This window comes from Eupeodes corollae, chromosome 1 (genome assembly GCF_945859685.1).
Source record: "Eupeodes corollae chromosome 1, idEupCoro1.1, whole genome shotgun sequence".
NCBI lineage: Eukaryota > Metazoa > Arthropoda > Insecta > Diptera > Syrphidae > Eupeodes > Eupeodes corollae.
Window position 1 is genome coordinate 78,651,287 of NC_079147.1, and position 15,125 is coordinate 78,666,411.

Here is a 15,125-nt window from a genome sequence, read left to right on the forward strand (position 1 = left end):
AATGATTAAATAATTTCATTCATAAGTATCATTGAAAGATGGAAATACGCAGAAGGTATCTATTGAGTTAAAGAAAACGTACCTTTAAGAGATCTATTTGCCAGAGAAAGAAAATCACCAGAGTGTATAACTTACCTAAATAAGGTCAGTTTTTGTTTTGTTTTTTTTTAGAGGTATAGAACTTTAAATTGACAACATTATATTATAATCTGCCGGCTATTTTGTCAGATACCTAGAGATTTATTTTTCGGAATTGAAGCTTGATTGTAATCAAGAAATGCTAGGTTACCAACCTTTCAATAAAATTCCAATGATAAGTTTTAATAATGACAACCACTGTTGTTTGGTATTTTAAGAATTGAATCGACCGGGCATCACTTAGCAAAACGTAAATGAATGGTTCCAAAACAAGATTACCGTTGGTCCAAATTATCATAAGTGAGTTTTATTTAGCAATGAAGCTAACTTTTGGTTACAATGAGACGTCAATAAAGAAATTTGCAGTATTTTTAGTGACGGACTATCATGAAGTGTATGTTGAAACAATAAGCAAGTTAAGTTGAGCATTACTCAATCTTTAACATCGGAACCTATATGTAAATGAAACTACGTGTAGATTTTCCAGGAATATACAAAAATGCTTAGGGAACGATGCAAGAACAGACTATATGATACCCTGTCTTTACTTCAACAGAACATTTTACACCACCTTTCCTGATTGAAACGAATGAGTAGGCAATTTTACATACATGACTGAGTCGTCAATCTACCGTCGACCAGATTGAACATATTGCGATCGACGCTTCCAGCATTATGGATGTACGAACTTTCCGAGGAGCTAACATCGACAAGGAACACTACCTCAGTGTAGCCAAGGTAGCACTTCGGATTTCCAGACCCAAGGCAAAACAGGGAGGTGCTGGGAGAAGATACAACGTCGAATGGCTACAATCGCCAGAGATCGCCAAATCCTTTTCCGACCGAGTTACAAGTAACCTCTCTCGAAGTTCTCTGCCACCAACACAATGTATCGAAAACCAGTGGCAACATTGCCAAGATGCAATCACAGAAGCCGCCTCTGATGTGCTGGGTTTCAAACAGCCACCAACAAGGAACCCCTGGTTTGATGAGGAATGTCGGCAGGCAAATGCAGCCAAACAACAAGCACGCAAATCAGCGCTGCATAAAAGGACGAGATCAGCTCATGAGCTCTATGAGCAGAAGAGGCGAGAGGAACGCCGACTTCTCAGAAGGAAAAACAGAGGGCATGAGAAGCGTGCGGTCGAAGATGTTGAGATTTATAAAAGCAGGAATGAGGTTCGAAAGTTTTATGAACAGGTGAAACGAAATTCACAGGTACATAAACCTAGAACCGAAGGCTGCAAAGACGAAAGTGGAAATAGTGGAAACAACATAGTGGAACCGCAGTCAATGCTGAGGATATGGAAGGACCACTTCTGCAGACTGTATAACGGCGATGAAGAACTGAATTCCGCTGTCAGGCAGGATGACCCATTCGATATAGACGACGAAATCCAACAATCCCGTCCTCCCGACTTAGACGAAGTAAAGATTGCCATATCTAAGTTGAAGTCTAATAAAGCTGCTGGAGCAGATGGCTTGAATGCCGAGCTCTTTAAAGCAGCTGGGGATAAGCTGGTTAGGAACATGCACCAACTTATCTGTAAGATATGGTCGGAAGAAAACATGCCCGATGAATGGAACCTCAGTATTGTTTGCCCGATCCTGAAAAAAGGAGACCCTCTAAACTGCACCAACTATAGAGGAATACGTCTACTTAACATCGGCTATAAAATCTTCTCTGCCGTAATATGTGAACGTCTAAAGCCCATCGTCAACAACCTGATAGGTCCTTATCAGTGTGGTTTTAGACCAGGAAAGTCAACAGTTGATCAAATATTCACATTACGGAAGATCCTGGAAAAAACTCAAGAACACCAAATCGACACCCACCATCTTTTCATCGATTTCAAGGCCGCAAATGACAGCATCTACAGGGACGAACTGTATAGAGCCATGTCTACGAGTAGTTTTGGCATCCCTGCAAAACTAGTCCGTTTGTGCAGACCATGGAGAATTCACGCTGCTCCATAAAGGTTGGAAACAACTTAACAGAACCTTTTGATGTCAAAAAAGGTTTTAGACAAGGTGATGCGCTGTCATGCGATTTTTTTAACATCGTGCTTGAAAGAAAAGTGCAGAGCTCACACGTCAACACTAGGGGCACTATCTTTCAAAAGTCTGTCCAATTACTGGCATATGCTGATGACATTGACATAATCGGAAGAACTAAGCGTGATGTCAATGGGGCTTTTGTGAGTATTGAGGCAGAGCCGGCAAAAATGGGTTTAACGGTTAATGAGGGCAAAACAAATTACACGCTGTCGTCAAAAAAGGACATACAACACCGAAGTTTTGGTCAAAACGTCAAAATCGACAGACGTAACTTTGAGGTAGTCAAGGACTTTGCCTACCTAGGCTCCGCTGTAAACGCAGAAAACAACACCAGCGCTGAGATCAAACGCAGAATAACTCTTGCTAACCGCTGTTTCTTTGGACTAAGAAAGCAATTGAGTGGTAAAGTCTTCTCTCGAGGGACCAAAGTGTTGCTATATAAGACCCTTATCATCCCCGTCCTGCTATACGGTGCAGAAGCATGGACCATGACAAAAGCGGATGAAAGCACCTTGGGTCGCTTCGAGAGAAAAGTTCTTCGTGTGATCTACGGTCCCGTATGCATCGAAGGGGAGTGGAGGAGAAGATGGAACGACGAACTGTACGGGCTGTACAGCGACGTAGACTTAGCCAGAAGAATAAAAGTCAAACGACTAAAATGGCTGGGTCACGTAGAGCGCATGGAAACCAATGCTCCGGCCCGAAAAGTCTTCGAATTGACACCCACAGGACAGCGCAGTATAGCTATGGACCGAGCTAGATGGAGAAGTTTGTTGGGTGAGGCCCTAGTTCACACAGGACTGTAGCGCCACCTTAAGTAAGTAAGTAAGTAAGACTGAGTCGTCAATAACCATATATATTGATGGCTCGAAAACGGATGCTGGAGTGTAAGTAACACTTTGAGAAACTCAATCTTTCCTTTAGGCTTTCCGATCAAGCCGAAGTATTGGCAGTGACATTAGCTGCAAAACAAACTTATATAACCTTATTCATTGATATAGCCAAGCAGCATTAACATTGAATGCTACATGAATCAAATTTAAGTTTTTCAAATTTCTGTCGCCAAAAACTTAGGTTCTTAACTCCCAAAAAACTGACTGTTGCTGTAAATTGACTGGGTGGTTGAATTGGAGGACATCATTTGGCGGGTTATTGTCACTTTGAGACCCCAAATGTAAAAAAATCCCAGTTTTACTCAATTTAAAAAAAAAAACATCTTCGTTTTAGCTAATTAAAAAACATTTAATTTTTGGAAACTACAACAGATAAAAATGTTTCCTCGAGTTCAGCGAAATTTTAGTCAAGCAAAGAGACTAGAAAAACAAATTGCAAATGCTATGTTTCAAAAAATATTCAATACAAAATTGAAGTTTAGGTTGTTTTCTGTCCAGATATTTAAGACTTTAAATCCATTAAGTAATACTTTCTGTAGGCTATTAATTTATAAACTTCCTGTTTGAGAAAAAAAATCAACTAACGGTTTTTTTTGTGTATCGAAAAAAAAACTGAAAAAATCACCTCAAATAATTTACGATCAAAAAACAATTTTATGCAACGATGAGTAACGTTTTTGACATCTGGTAAAATTTTGACCCAAATCAAATTGACAGTTTTCTTACAAAAAATAAATACCTAAAAAAAATTACTAAAAGTTGGTAAACATTGATTTCCGACTTAAGTATCTATTTCAAAATTGAAGATATTGGCTCAAATTAATTTTAGCTTAAAAGTTGTAAATATTTTTTTAAAGTTTTAAACAAGACAAATCGACAAACATGATGTGAAGTTATCAGTGTTGGTCTCGTCCTAGCCTTTTTTTTAATTATACAAAAAAAAACACTTCTTTTTCTTTCAATTTAAAAATTAGACTTTTGAAAGTAAAATAAAACTAAAAATATTTGTTACTCAAAATAAACAAGCATTTAGTCAGAATGGGTGATAAAACAATTTTTTGGCTTTATAACATTTTTAATATTGTTGGTTCAATCCCTGCCGATGCCACCTAACTTTTTTCCTCTTGCGAGGAATTGACAAATCCTCCAAGAGTAATTCTTGTCATAAAAAAGTGCTTTCTCAAATTAGCCGTTCGGATTCGACATATAAACTGTAGGTCCCTTCCATTCCTGACAACATTACTCGCACACAGGAATGGAAACAGAAATGCTTGGCAAAACAATAAAAGCTTGGCAACTGCACATTTTCACTGTTTGACTGTTGAAAAACACATCGTGCCCCTGTTTGGTATGAATTTTTGGCTCGAGGCACAATGGGACCATGGTTTTTTTTTAAATTGAGGCTGGTAAAGTAGTACTTATTAACTTCCCACAGGAAGTTATTGTAATGGGTCCGATTTGTCAAATTGAAAATTTTGACATTTCTCGACGTTTCAAGGTCCCTAGAGTCGAAATAAAAGATTTTTAAAAAGATGTCTGTGCGTGCGTGTGTACGTACGTTCGCGACGTTTTTTTCTTCGTCGATAGCTCAAAAACCAGAAGAGATATCGACTTCAAATAAATTTTGTTATACAGATAATAAGGCAGATGCAGAAAGGGCTCTCAAGAAAATTGCGTAGGTGTTTTTTTTTTACCAAAGCAGTTTGAAAAAAGGTGAACATTTTGGTTAACCCTAAATATCTTACGAACCAAAAACGCAGGAGTCTTGAATTAAATTTTATATAATATATTGTAACGTGATATCAAAGAAGTACATATATTCCTTGAAAAAAATCCATTTAACGGTTTTTATAAATCAAAAAAACTGACAAAAAAATGTGTCACCTCCTACATTTTACGACCAAAATATGATTTCATCTCCAAAAGAATATTGTGCAACGAAGAATAATGTTTTTGACATCTGATAAAATTTTGAGAAAAATGTAATTGACAGTTTTTTTATAAAAAATAAAAATATAAAAAACATTACTCAAAGTTCGTAAAAATTGAATATCGATTCAAATATCTTTTCAAAAACTTGAAATTCAGGCTTCAAGCTTATTTTATCTTATAAGAATTATTCTTTTCAACATTTTGAAAAATGTTGAGAAAAATCGAATTGACAGTTTTTTTTACAAAAAATAAAAACCTAAAAAGAATTAATAAAAGTTGGTAAAAATTGATTTTGGATTTAAATATCTTTTCAAAGATTTGAAATATTGGCTTCAAACTAATTAAATATTATAAGAAATATTGTTTTCAACATTCCATAAAATTTTGAAAAAATTCGAAATGACAGTGTTAAATATAACTCTAAAAAAAAACAATACTAAAACTTGGTAAAAATTTACTTTCGACTCAAATAGCTTTTCAAAAATTAAAAATATTGGCTTCAAACTTATTTTATTTCACAAAAAATATTGTTTTCAATATTCAGTAATTTTTATATAAAAATCCAACAGTCCGTTTTTACATAAAAAATAAAATCTACAAAAAGTAGTACGCAAATTTGGTAAAAATTGATACGAATACATAAAGACAAACTTTTAAGCAAGACAAATCCATAGACGGGATGGGAAGTTGTCAGTGTGGGTCGCATCCCAACCTCTTTTTACATAGATATTTTGGTCAAAATTTGATAATCTGGCCAGTATGTTGTCTCAACAAGACGGTGCCACATCTCATTGTCTTATTAAATTAAAATCTAGGTTTTAATATTAATGAATTGAGTTTTGTTCTTAAAAATACTCAAACAGTTAATCAAACACTGGCATGTCGAGCACTTACTTCCAATTTATCGTAAAAGCCAAAATGAATTGTATCGTAAACGACAAATCAAAAGCTTACTGTTGGTCCTTGAAACAACTTGTACCCTTAGTCAGTATTGGAAATTATTAATTATGCTTATGACAATAACTTTCATGGATAGCAAATTTGAATTATTAAATTGCCTTTTTTCAGAAAATATCGCTAACGATATGGCGGGAAAGGCTCAATGTTAATTATTTAAAACATACGAGTGTCTACATTCATTATTATTTTATTTTATTATACAATTTATTAAATTATTTGGGCATACTATTGATGACAATGGTGGATCCAGGGGGTCGTAGGGGTCATGACATCCCTTGGGAGATATTTTTTTTTGTATTTAAGTAGGAACATATTTCAATTCAAAACCAATCCAGGGGGGGTCATGTGAGCCATAAAGCTCACACAGTTAATTTGTATAAGTAAAGACTTCATCTAAGGATTTCTTAGAAATTTAATCCCATTCACCAAAAAGTAAAGATTTGTTTATAAGAAAAAGAGCAAATATTTAGGTATTTAAGAAGAAACCTTGAATAAGAGATCAATAATTTTATGTTTAGTTGCCTTTAAATTGCTGAAACTAGCTTTCAATTCCTTTTAATTTTTTGATCCACAAAAAAAGTGAATAATGTAGGATTTTTGAGAATTAAAGTGGCATTTTTTGATGTGCATTTTTAAATCTTAAATTATAGGAAATATAAAAAGTCTTTTATTTGTATTAAAAAAATTAGAAACTTCTAGCGACCCAGTCGTGCATTATATTTCTTCTATTCTTGATTTTCTGTTGAATACATTTTTTAAGATGTTAAAAAATTAAAGTAATCTACTTTTTGTAGTGAATGTGCTTAAGATGTTCTAGAACTGAGATATAAAAAAAATTTAAGAATATAAAGGTCCCAAAAACAGATAAAGTGACACTTTTTCTTTAAAGTAATGGCTAACTGAAAAACACAATGCACGTTTTATATCTATTAATATAAAAGCTTTAAATCTCTTGAGGCTGTCACACAAAAGTTTTTTCCCAACTTATTTGCTTAACTTAATTTGTTTTTATTTCATATTTAGAGAAATTATGTACTTAAATGCACCTATTTCCTTAAATTCAAGAACCAAACATTTTCTTCCCTACAGTTTTTGCAGACTGGTCAGGGCTGAAATTAGAGGTCCAGAGGCCTCGGGGCAGTAAAGAACCGGCCCCCTCGTCCCAAATTATTTTCAAAATAAAGTAAAACATTTTTTTCACTCGAGTTTTTCAATAAATAATTTATTGTGAAACCAACTAGATTCCTTTATTATTGAACAAACACACATAAATTAATATAAACGGAAAAAAGAATCACCTAAAATTTTAGGGTTAACTAAGGGAACCTTTTGAGCTTTTTTCACCGGAAAATCGTTGATGATTCCGTTGAAATCCAGTTCTCAGAGTAAATAGATTTCAATGCCCAGCAGATAAAGCTTCGATAGACGGTTTTGTCCTATCGTGGTTCCAAGACTATTTTTATAATTTTAATTTTTTATTACTAAGCGTTCTCCAGTGCAATTTGTTACCATCAAAATTAAATACTTACTCAATGCAATTTCGAGGTTTGGGAATGTAGCTCTGAAATTAAGATTTTCGAGAATTTGGTAGTAAAATAGTTCCGGCAAATGATCTAGTCCATAGTCCTTTTCTTTTTTGTATGAGTCAATCACAGACACAAATTGAACCAACTCATTACCAAGACTAGGCTCTAAATCATCCGGATACACTTTCATCAATGCCTCTGTTGCAGCGTGCACATTTTTAGCGTCCATCTTCTCGATGTGATTCAGGAATCCAAATCTCGAACGTGCAAAAGGCATGTTATCTTTTAGTAAGAGAAACTGATAGCTGGTCAATCACTGGGATGAAGGCAGATACTTTGTATTTTTCCTTGGGTGACAGATTTGCGTCTTGTGCTTTCCCGTAATCGAGCGGATTGAACCTCACATTTTTCGTTCTGGTGCGGGTGCGTGATTCTCCATATTCATCAGTATGGGGACATGTTTTTGGCTGCTTCCCCGTATCTATCACAATCATTTCGTTTAGATTCCACGAATGATTTCAATGATTCTATTGCATGCATTACCGATTCAAGAAACATTTTCGGATCTTATATATAGCGTTGAATCTTGTTTACAGCGTTGAATCGCTTCAAGATATCGTTCCAAAATGTTGCAAACAAAGTGGTTTCGAGACCACTCATCTTCTGAAGAAGGTGCGTTGCTTCATTTCTCACGATGTCTTTTTGCTCTTTATTGAAAGATATGCTGGTTAGAGCTTTACCGATTTCCGAATAGCCGTTCAGTGTCGCTGAGCTTTTTCAAGACTACAAACTTTTCTTCTCCGATAATTTCTCAATAAGAATTCGGTGCCGCTTTGTACTGGTTGTGAAAAACGTGTACAAATTCTGCACGAAAACAGATAATGGACAAATTACGAATTAGTGAATAATAATTGATTTTCCAAGAATTGAAAAACACCGATTCTTCATATAAAACAAAAATTGTCGAGACACGGAATCGAATTCCCAACCTCCGAGGTTGCGGGCAAGTACCGCCCCACTCAGCCAATAAGCGATTGGTGTACTCCCTCAATATGGGTAGTGAATTGGAAGTGCTTCTTATCAGGACCATTTGAGATTTTGATATTTCACTGATTCCCTAAATCTGGCCCTGAGACTGATAACAATAGCAATAATAGAATCCCGAAAATTTAGTCCGAAAAAAGTACGGCAGGAATAGCAAGACAATTCTTGATATCAGATTCTTTCTCATTTTTTTGGTTTTTGAATTTTTTTTAGCGTTTTCCGTATTAACAGAAATGGCAATAAAAAAGAATATATTCTTTTTGGAAAAAAGCTAAGTTTCAAAATGATTTCTTCATTTCTGCGTGAAAGCAACAAACACCTCCTAAACTATTCTGTTTTGCTCATAAATGTGGCATATTTAGAAAACTATTGGAATCTTTGAATGTTTTCATATGAAGAGAGTTGACCAAATTAAATAATTAGACTATACCTTGCTAGAGAACAGCGTTCTAAAATAATTTAAAAATTAAAGTTGTCAATTTAGCCCTTGAAATTTTTACATTTAAGGTTAAGATACACATTTTGTTATCTAAATTTTGTTACAGAACATTAAAGAAAACTTTTCAGAAGTGCGTAAAAACTCATCTATGTGTTGACCCTACCCCCTCATTAATAGTCTAGATCCGCCCTTGATTGGTGATGAGAATTAAAAAGCTATAAATCTTTCCATATACTTATATAACATGTAAGATATGCGAAGTCATTGTTATTTAACAAAATGTAAACAGTTGTACGACATAAAAAAAAATATTTTTACCAAAGTAAAGAAGCAAAACAATGACTTAGAGAAATTTAAAATAAATAAAATAAAATAAATTTATATTTAGTATGTGAACTTTAAAATATTAATTTGTTTCCGTGAGGAATTAAAAAAATTCTCCAAGAGTAGGCAAAGATACTTAAGTATCTAAGTATCTAAGTATCTTAAGTCACACAGAAAAATAATGCAATGTAAAATCAAAGGGAAGAATTGTCGATTTTTATAATACGAGATGTGTTCTTTGTTAAATGATTTCATTACGATTCAATGTTGTTTCATTTTGATTTAATCACCCCTATCACAGAATCCCTCGTAGCGAGTCCCCAAAAATTGTGTTACGCTAAGAATACGAATACATTTACATCATAAGCCCCGAACGAATTCAAGAAAGCATTGGCACACAGAAACACTAATTTCGGAGTTTTAAAATCAGCTGATATGCGTCAAAATAAGAAAATTAAATAAAAGTTCGTTTTTCATCTTTCGATTTGTTCTTGTTTTTATTTGTTTTTGTCTTTAAAAATTGATAGTATTGTCGTTGCAATCTTTGAAATAAATGAAGAAAATACACGAAGACTGGATGAATCATATGATTGACGCGAAGTAGTTGGAAGACGCCGCCGTGGAACATTTCTCACATAAACTACGTCTGATTCACAAGGTTCATTTGATTCTAAAGGCTCGGAGGAATTTTCGAATCCAAGAGATTGTGGATCTTTTATTCCGCTGGTCAAAGTTCATTCGTTCTTATGACACCTTCTTCGAGGCTGCTAAAAAAATGCATTCTATTTGCTATTTTTTGTTGGTTTTAAAAACTCCGATCAAAATAATTGTTCGCAGAAAAAAACTGCCAAACTTCCTATTCATTCGGGGCTAGTGATATCAATTTTCACGAACTCCGAATTTCGTAGCAAATTTTTTTAGTACGACGGGACCAATGATACAATTATTCGGGGTTCGTACTACGAATCTATAACGACGGGGCCTGTGATAAGGCTGAATATTAAATCATGTCATTGTGTACAATAATATCAATAATTTAAAAATACGCAAGGTATGGAAGACAACACAAGAAGATTCATGTTAAAATTACATTGCTTCATATGGAATTGACATTCAACAATGTTAAAATGAAATGCTCAATACAGAAATTCCATTATAAAATTGTTTATTGTTAAAATAAAAGTTTTTGATCTTAGAAACATCTTAAATAAGTAAGTGAAAGCTATTTGAAATAAAAATCCTTAATATGTTGTTTTAATTAGATTGGGTCGTGTTGAAGAAATCGAAACGCTTACACAAAATCATATATATTGTTGAAATTGAAATTTTTTCAGAATTAAAGTACAATTAATTTTAATTTTTAAATGAAATATTTATTATGAAAGAAAGTTGAAAATATAAATATCTGAAATCGAGTTGTATTCTGTATTCCCCACATAAATACCCTTTTATTTAATTTAGGAATGACAAAAACTATTCCGTTACAAAGAATGTATTGTAATATCGCAATCACACGAATTCAATTTTGTTTCAAAATTTAATCATATTGAAACAAGATTGGGTCGTGTTAGAACAAATCGAAGCTCCATGAAATAAAATTGATAGTTCTTATTTTAATATGAGATCTTGTTGAAATAAAATTATTATGTATTGAATTCTACAAAATTAATATGAAGTGCCGTTATTTTGCCGAACTAGGTAACTGGAAAACATTTAGACAAAGTATATCAGTTAATTTATATTATAGTCGCGTCTCGTGTCCGAAGGATTTTATGAAGTGAAAAGTTTCTTAGTGAAAAGTGAGTTTAAATAAGTTCAAAAGAAAACGAATATTCTTCAGGGTAGGTCAAAGTAGATGAAACAATAAATTTTGTAACGAACAGTGAAGTCAATATAATAATAAGCCTACCAATTATTTAAGAAAACAAAATGAACAAAAAGATAAGTTGGACGATTTATTGAACAAATTTAATTGACTTGTAACAAGAATATATTCAAGAAGCTATTCAACCGACTGATCTCCGCGCGGGTTTCCAAGAAACATGATTCAGTTGTAGAAAGAGTGAGATATTTGTTCATGCACTTATTTATTTTTATATTTAATTGTTTTCCTGTCTACTTATGACATAGTTTGAAATTGATGATGATACCCTTTCGGTTTTTGGTTGGGAAGACCAGACCAGTTTTGCGCCAACATCAACTATTACATGTGTTTGGGCAAGTCGGAACCTTAACCTATCTAAGGTAGACAAAAAATAATATTTTTAATAATTGAATAATGTTTAAATTTTGTTTAGTTTCATCAATATAATTTTGGGTGACATTTATTGCAACAGCAGCAGGATTTTCTAACATAATTAGAAGACATACTGAAGCGATTCCCTTATGAAATAAAAGTAGGTATATTTTGTCGAAACTTTTCGATAAATAACTGTATTTTAGATTTTAATTTTCAGGAATCTTACTTCATTCCTTGTGGTTGGGACGAATACGTTAATCAAAGAGCAAGGCGTTTACGGTTTGAAAGGAAAATAAATGAATCTTTACAATTGGAAAACGAAACTTTAACTCAGATTCGTACCACTAAAGAGGTTGACGTGTTGACGTTTTAAAAGTTTCTCTATCTTGAAATTTCTTTAAATTGAAAGGATGTGAAGGATAAAGGCATCGAACATTTACATTACAACTGGCACTAAAATCATCTGCAACTTACTTCGATTTTTTGACGAAGTGACACTAATCTAATCCAAAGGCTCCCAAGCTAGTAAGTTTACACTTTTTTTTTTAAATTAAGACTGAACCATTGGAGAATTTTCATACAATCTTTGCTAATTTATTTTTTGATGTAATACAAATCTTTTGTTTACAAATATAAAAAAACTGTTTTTTAACTACATATAGCCAATGAATTGTGTAAACTTTATAAAACATATTATTTTGCTTAAGTTTGTACAAAATTTATTTCTTGCGTTATGAAGTTGAGCTTTAACATTTTGATAAACGTGTTCAATCATTTTTTTTAAGAACTCTAAGAGTTCACAAGCCTCATTTACGTCTTTTTTTTAGGAATTATGGGTAAATATATTTAAGAAACAAAGATTTAAATTACTGTTTCACATTAATATACATAAACTAATACAAAAAAAAATAAAATATATAATATAACTAACATATTTGTTTGCTTTTTTATTTATACCTGTTTGTCATTTTGACAATTAAACAATATCTTGCAATTGACGTTGAATCATGATGCAATGAATTAACATGACAACTATTTGATTTAAAAGGAATAATCACGTTGTTTTACCATGGAAATCGATCTTTTTCAATATGATTTATCGTTTTGTTTCAATAGGTGGATCAAAACGATTCAAAAGGAAAAGTCATGTTGTTTTAACACGTGAACAAATTTATTTTAACAGGATTAGTAAAATTGATTTAACATGATGATCAAAACGATTCAAAAGGAATGTTCGAATCAATTTAAAAGGAAAACTAAATTGTTTTAACAAGGTCTTCCAAGTTGAATCGACATGACCATAAAGATGATTCAAAATGAATTATAAAGTTATTTTAACATGAGATCAATATCAATTTAACTTTAATTCACATGTTATAATAACATGATTTAAGATTAAATTAATTTTATTTTTTTTACGAAAATAACATATTAAATCAACATGAAACATCTATGAAGCAAAATCATTGGTAAAAAATGTTGAATCATGTTTATTTTTTTTGAATTTACATTGGTTTTTCTCTGTGTATTCTTGCCATAGACATTGCTTCTCAATTTACACACTTTGGATTCGACACTGAAAGTTATTATTATTATTTTCTACTTAGTGCTGTGAAGATGAAAGAATACCAATTATTTCGTGTGTAAGTTACATCATACATCATATCATCACGTTTTTCAATTAAACCCCACCCAAAGCAATATCAAATAAATCGTTATAGTTACAATAGTTTTTCATCGTGATGATCATAACCAGGTAAGGGGGCGTCAAAGTAAAGCTAAGCTTTTGTATGAAACACATTTTCAAAAGACCCCTTTATTTCAACAATAGTAAAATGTAAAATTTTGATAGCATCTATCACGACGACGATAGCGATGCAACCAACCACCCAGACGGGCCAAATGTTACTGCCGGAGCTGACGATGATGAATGATCAGATCAGGTATCACGTCTCATCATCATATTGTGGCTAAGCAATATCCCGAGCCCGACAGACAGACCGACCACAGTTGAGACCCTGACCATGATAGAAATCATAATACTCGTGTTACTTATACAAAATCTCGAATCTTAAACCGCGCATTGTAAATTTTGTTTTGTTATAATTCAATTGAACCTTTGCATAAAAGTCGTGAGAGGATCGTCGTCGTTGATCATAGGGATTGTTGTTTACTTATTATTTATGCAAAGCTTTTGAAGATGCGAGGAGGTAGGTAAAGGTATACGACTTAAGACTTAGTGGTTGGTTACACTTATTTGCCGTGAGCTGTTTCTATTGAAGTTACACACTCAAAATATTGATTTCATGTTGATGATAATTTTAAAAATATTCTTTTGATATAATTTCAAGGCTAAAATTTCAAATTAAAAAATGAGCTAAGATAAAATTAACAACTCTTTTAAATTCAAAATAAACAATTGATTTAAGTTCTTTTATTTACTTTGTGGAAATTTATATGACCATTGGTAGAAGAAAGTATCATACATTTTATTAAAAAGAAACTTACATTTTAAATAAAGAAAATTTTATGAAATTTAGATAAAGAAGGGCGTTAGACATTTACACAGTAAATTTCAGTCCACCAAAAAAGCTTACTTTGATGAAGAACTGTTTCCTCCTCTTGCTCGTTAACACAGATTCTGCAAAAGTCATTTAAGAATGCACCTAGTCGCGTGGCGTGCTTTCCTATTAGACAGTGTCCGGTTATGACACCTATTATCGAGCTTATATGCGATCTGCTTAGAGAAAATAAGCACCTTGAACGTTTTAAATCCAGTTTTAGCCAGATGTTTTTTGTGACCTGACACGTGCTGATGTTGTTCCACCTGGTGCCTGCCTTCTCACAGTTAACAAGTAGCAATTGGTAAGCCAGTGTGTGTCAAACGTGGTAGGATAGGCTGCACTTTACCGTTCCTGGCAAGTTCATCTGCCCTACAATTTCCTGGAATGTCTCTATGGCCCGGCACCCAGCAAAGGGGAATATTAAACTGCTGCGCCATCTCCATCAGAGATGCTCGACAGTTATGGACTGTTATAGAATTTGTAGAGAGAGTGCAGTGATTTGGAAGCAGCCTGACTATCTGAGAAACTACGGATATCAGATGTTGATATCACGTTTTCCTTAAGCCAGGACAAGACTTCTTTTATCGCCAAAAGTTCCACCTGGAACTATATACATCAACGTTATTTAATTAAAAAAAAATTTAAAAAATTTTAATTAAATAAGTACGTCAAAAACTAAAGTTGTGTGTTCTGTGTTATTATTCAACATCATTTACAAAAATAAAGCATTTTCTAAAAAGAGTTTTTATTTTGGGGAACCCACTATTTGAGAAGCTGTCATCTTTTGACAGTTGACTAGGAAAATTTGTCTTCTTAAAAATTTTGAAATATAGATTAAAATTCACTAATGTGGAGTTTTAAGTTTGCAAAACTTTAAAAAAAACTTTTAGTTTGTCGTCAAGAAACTTCTCGGCCGACAATAGTGATACTGATGGTGAACAATTTTGATGAGACAAGTTATCAAGTTATCAAGTCGTTTGATCACCTTATTATGTCTTCGCAGATTGG